This window comes from Mus caroli, chromosome 3, assembly GCF_900094665.2.
Source record: "Mus caroli chromosome 3, CAROLI_EIJ_v1.1, whole genome shotgun sequence".
In the NCBI taxonomy this organism is placed as follows: Eukaryota; Metazoa; Chordata; class Mammalia; order Rodentia; family Muridae; genus Mus; species Mus caroli.
In genome coordinates, this window is record NC_034572.1 from 12,391,062 (window position 1) to 12,397,215 (window position 6,154).

The 6,154-nt window shown below is 38.4% G+C and overlaps 1 long non-coding RNA gene across 1 annotated transcript in view; it reads left to right on the plus strand.

The window, feature by feature from the left end:
• The first annotated feature begins 4,751 nt into the window (after window positions 1-4,751).
• Window positions 4,752-6,154, plus strand: part of LOC115030596 — a 12,225-nt gene continuing 10,822 nt past the window's right edge. Inside the window, exons 1-2 of the long non-coding RNA XR_003836181.1 lie at window positions 4,752-4,839; window positions 4,965-5,127. This is a non-coding gene — a long non-coding RNA (uncharacterized LOC115030596). The remainder of the gene's footprint in view (window positions 4,840-4,964; window positions 5,128-6,154) is intronic.

Consider the following 6,154-nt stretch of genomic DNA (forward strand, 5'->3'; position numbering starts at 1 on the left):
AGCAGTAAAAGAGACAAAACGGGATACAATTTGGAAAAGGTGGGCTCTATGATCCTATACAATCAGAAGGGTTATACAAGAGCCTGTCACTCTTGAGACGAGAAGGACTTCATAGAAATCATGTACAGAGCTGCACAATGCAGGGCTTTTCCTCCATAAAATGGCCTACTGTGTGCTTTTATGGTCAGTCTGTTGATTAAAATGTACTATGTCGGCCATCACTGGAAAGAGAGGCCCATTGGACTGGCAAACTTTATATGCCCCAGTACAGGGGAACGCCAGGGCCAAAGAGTGGGAGTGGGTGGGAGGGGGAGGGTATGGGGGACTTTTGGGATAGCATTGGAAATGTAAATGAGGAAAATACCTAATTAAAAAATTAAAAAAATATTCCCACCTTCAATCCTGTATTAAAAAAAAGTACTATGAGGTTCATTTAGGATAAAACATAATTAAAAATAAGAATATCAATTGGAAAAATTATTTTCTTATGGGTACAATTGCTCAACCAAATAAAAATATATTATGTTTCTCAAGGGATGTAAAAGATGGATGCTAACCAAGCTGTAATGTAAACAACAGTAATATTTACATTTTCTTTTATCTACTGAACAAAGAACACCCAAATTGATATAAAATAGTTAAAGTATATTAACGATAAATGTCATTTAGCCTAAGGAAGACAAAAATATTTTCATCTCAAGCTATAGTCAATAAAATTGCGAATGAGACATTTTACACATTTTCATTTTATATTGCAAAATGCAGTATGCAGATTCTCCTTACAGTACATCCACTTTGAACTTCTGCTTGTCAAGTGCTCAGTAGATGCATAAGGTATGGGACTATTGTTGATTTTCAGCTCTATACACTTTAGGATCTTTTTCCCAAAATTCAGATTAGTATTTTCACATTTATCATTTACATCCTATTACAGAGATTTAAGATTTAATGATATTCTTCTCCCTGCTTGCCTCCACTTTCTGAGCTTCACTTCTTAGATTTGGTGTTTGGACCAATGGAATGACTAGCTCTATTCCCACTATTATCAATATCATAATTTAGACAGATATTTCCTACTTTTATACTCTGTTATTCATCTTCTATTGTTTATAGGTTAAACTCATCCTGAATCTTTACAATCGTGTTTCTCAACTATTATTGAATCATTTAAAATTTTAAGTATTATTAATGAATATATTATTAAGAATTTCTTAAAGCTTTACTCCATGTCCATTCATTCATACATTCTCCACTTCATCTAATTACCATGTACACTGAAAGAACTGGTCCCATAGACATGGTAAGATGAATTAAACTGCTATACCCATAAGGAAAATGATATAAAATATAAGAATATAAGGGTATATGAATAAGTGTTTATAATACAATTAGAAATGATAGCAGCTTAGGAAAGTGGTTGTAACAGGTTCTGTTCTAGCATCTGTTACCTGAGTAGACACAGGTAGTGGACTAGGGTTATGGTACCTGGAATAAATTCTTTCCTGTTCAGTAGCTTTATATCCCATTAGATGGCTATTGTACTCTGATAATCAGTCCCATTAATGTATGTTTCAGGAGATCTTGCTATTCTGGTCATTGTTGGGGTTAGTAGACATTACAGCTGGGTATTACTACTGATTGCTTTTCTTTATTGGTTGATTAGATAGATACTTCGTAGTATGAGATCTAGTCCTTAGGGAGTAGGCTTCTAGTTCCATTACTTCAAGTCCTGTGTCTGAAGTGTATGGTAACTTCAATATGTCTTAAGTTTAATTTCTCAGAGGCAACTTCAATGAATGCCAGCAACTTGTATTGTTTGGGGAGACCCTGGAACTGCCTTTTCAAAACTTTAAAAGGATGCTCCCCATGCTTGACACTGTGGCCTCTGTCAGGTAATCTATAACTTTTCAGGGAATATTATCAACTGCATATATGTATATACATTTACACTTGTATATACAGTTTTAAGTACACATAAAATAATATAATTTTCTATGGGCTTTTTATGCATCCTTAGGCTTATTTATTCTTGCTCTCTCCTTGCTGTACTGTCCTTCCTCTTGCTTCTTCAGGTCAATCTCTGCCCATCCAGTTTTCCCATTTTCCTTTCATAGCTCCAGAATCTTACTTCTCCTCTCTCCAGAGTTCCTTCTTCTTCCTTCCCCATAGTCTCTGGTTATTTCTTGGTATCTGGAATTACTCCAGATGATATATTCAAATCTAAATATTCAGAGCTAGGATCTACAAATAAGAGAGTCCATGTAAAGTTTGTCTTCTTCTGTTTGTGTTATCACACTCACTGTATTTTGTAGTTACATCAATTGACCTGTAAATTTTATTATTATTAATATTTGGATAGTATCCCATTGTGTATTTGAACTACATTGTTATCACTCATTCATTAGTTGAAAAAAAGGCCAGGCAGATGTCCCTGCTCTGGGCTGCCACCTGGGACATCTTGATGTCTGAGAGCTATGCAGAACAGGACACACCCCTCACCTGGGCATCATGGGAGATCTGGCCCTAGACCCCTGAGAATAAAAGAGCTGACCCCACCACCCTAGCCAGCTGCATTACTCAGGAGAGCTCCTGGTGGCTGAGCCCAAGGATTCAAGTGTGGGAGAGCTGACACTATCATTTATCTCAATGCCATGGCATGTGTCAGGGCAAGATGTTACATTCCTCCTGCCTTACTCCTCAACACTTACAACAGGTGGCAGATCTGGCCCTGGAGTCATGAGAGCTGGAGAGCATTCTTTGCTTTTTACCTGCTGCAACTCTCAGGAGAGTGGGCCCTGAGCTCTTCCACTTGTCTCCTACTTGGAGACATGGGCAAGGGAGAGATGGCTCCCTCCTGCTCCTTGCCACTTATGGCAGACAGGAGAGCTGACCCCAAGGTCATGAGAGTAGAAGGTCATGGCCTTCATCTGCTGTAGCAATAGGGAGAACAGGCACTGCATCTAACATGGACAGCACAGTAGAGCTGACCATGGACATCAGGGTTGCAGGTGAGCTGATCCCAAGGGTGTAAGTGTGTGAGAGCCAGCCTTGAATTTTGTCTGACATGTGGTGGCATTTAGTGAGGAAGAGAGCCCATCCCCTCCCTTTTGCCTTCACCAGGAGTGGCAGATAGGAAATCTGGCCCTGACAGGGTCAGGAGAACAGGAGAGCTGTCCCTGGTGATCACTGGTGCAGCACAATAGAGCTGACTCTGATTGCAGGGGTTTGAGTGAGCTGGCCCTGAGGGCATAAGCATAAGAGAGCTTGCCTCTTTTCTGCTCTTCAGCAACAGGGTAAAGAAGACATCCTCCTCTCCACCCCCTTAACTCTTGTCACCTTTTGCAGGCAGGAGAGCTGACCATGGAATCCTGAAAGCAGGAGAGCTATCCCTGCCCTGCACCTCCTGTAGCACTCAGGAGAGTGGGCCCCTGCAACTTGTCCAGGCAGCACAATACAACTGAACTAGGATATGGACGTTTCAGGTGAACTGGCCCTGAAGATATAAGGGCAGGAGAGCTGGCGCTGCTTTTTGTCTGCTGAACAGTGTCACAGATGAGGGAGAAACACTGCTCCCTTCCCTCACCTTTTATGGCAGACTAGAGAGATGGCCCCAGGTTTATGAGAGTGGGAGACCTGGTCATGTCCCTTACTAGCGGCAACATTTGGGAGAGCAGGCCTTGCACCTCACCTGTACAAGAGAGTTGAGCTGGCCTGGTTGTAGGGGTTACAGGTGAGCAGGCCTGATAGCTCTCAGGCCCAGATCAAGGGCTTTGAATTGACTCACATGAACATCTACCCAACTGAAGAGATGCTGCAGTTCATGAAGGGGCTGATTATGCAAAACTGCAGGATCTCCATGTCACAGGGCAACCACATGCTATTAAATAGGAGTCCCAGTGAGGTTCCAATACTGAAAGAATAGCAGAGGCCAGATTCTTTGTCCCAGACAAATGAACCTTTGCAATGAACATTGGCAAATGACGAAGTATGGACCAAATGGAATACTGTGGGGCACACTGTGACACACCAGAGTTTATACAAGGAGATTTATTTTCTTTGCTGAGGGGAGGTTACAAGGGTGGAGAATGGGTATGAGATGGGGGGAGATAAGTGGGATCAGGGTGCATGTTGTGAAATTCACAAAGAAACAATGAAAAGCTATTAAAAAGATGCATTTCTATGTAAAATTCAATAAGAGTGTATCTTGTGGATAATCTTTAGCAGAAAACATGTATGTAGGGAAGGGAGTCTTGAGAATGAATTGAAGAGATAGAAAGTAATAAGGTTTGAGTTCTTTTATTTTTTCCTATCATGGCACTTTTATGAAATTTCTCAACGTGTTCTATAGGCACAGGAAAGGAGAGACGTCTGCATTCTGAAGTGCTTCCAGTGCCAAATGAAACATGTCTTTGCTTTATAGCCATAACCAGCAAGTAAAGAGCAGAAGAAATTGCACTCAGTTTTTCCAACTATAAAATGTGTAACATAAGAAAAATACGTATGTTATTCACTTTAAAAACATGAAACACCACAATGAACATGTTTCACATGGGGAAAGAACAGAAACCATAGACTTGGATAGAGTCTGTGTTAGCTACTTTACTTTTAGAAATTCCCCAAATCTCTAAATGTGAATAGCTCATTGGCAAAGATAAGCCTGGACAAAATATTTTGTTTCCATAAATTTCATCTAAAAATTTAATGCATGTGCAGAATCTATATTTTCATTTATAACTGATTATGTTTTAACCAGGAGAACAAGGAACAAGACATAAGACAATTTCTGAGATCTGCAGTAGATTAATGCACATTTCATTTTATAACAAAGCTAACCAAAAGGTATCTATGACCCCTGTATTCCTTTAAAAATTGCAATAATATGAATACTAATATATAAAATATGATCAAATATGTTTGAGATATATGGAGGCCTCATCAGATTTCTCATTGTGTTTTTTTTATAGTTTTCTCCAAAATTAAATATCTGATTTTATTTTCAAAAGACAACGTATATTTCTTCTTGATCAACATGTGGCTTCACTAGCTATAGACCTTGAAATGCAAATCTCTGTTATTCAGCATATTCAAAGAAGATAATCAAGATTTGTCTGCACAGTTCTAAAGAAGGTAAAATAAAAATGTTTCCAAGTTTATAAATAGCATTTAGGTTCAGTATTGAAGACCTCAAGATTTTAATTCTGTTATTTAATGTAATACTGTTGCTACTTAATGCCTAAAGTCTTCCATCTTCCTACCCATTCTTTATGTTGCTATTTCATAATCTTCGGTATTTCTCAACAGCTTTCTGGATAAAATTCACATTTCAATGTTTTTTCTCTACCTTTATCACCTCTTAGGATTCTCTTAATATTTTTCCAGTATATAGTAGCTAGTGACTTATTGATACCTTTATTTCTTGATTATTTCTGTTGGACTTAGAATCATTTTTCTAACCATTCATGATACCTTGTTATTAGAATTGTGGAGATAATCTTATCACACCATGCTCATTAGTTGTCTCATCTGAAAGAATGAGACATCTTAATTTCAGGAAGCTCAGTTCCTTTACAGAATCCTATGATAGTATTTGAGGAATACAATGTCTGAAGACACTGTGACACTAAGCACAGACTTAAATACTCTTGAAGGAGGCAGAGATTGATGAATCTGTGTTAATAAAATTCTAGTTAAGACTTTGGATGGCTAGAGAGTGATACTTCTATTGTAGAAAGAATTTAGAAAATTCTCCTGAGGGTGGAGCTTTTATTTTTACACTATTTTCAGGGTTAGGAGACTGTATAGATGGGTTTTAAGCATTAGTGTAGGTTTTCTTGTGGGCAAATTTCTTGTGAGAGAAGTTTCCTGCTACTCACTTTTTATCAGCATATAGATCTTCCTCCCAATAGCACTTGCCATCTCCTTATTCTGATCTGAGCACCCTATCACCCCAATGAAACTCTGGAGAGATGAGCTTAGATTTTCTGAAACAGATGGTTCATCTTGTCAAACTTAACCTGTTTGTAAACAGAAGCTATTGAGTATATTGTTGAATTGAGGCAAAAAAAAAGAAGAAGAAGAAGAAGAAGAAGAAGAAGAAGAAGAAGAAGAAGAAGAAGAAGAAGAAGAAGAAAGAAAGAAAGAAAGAAAGAAAGAA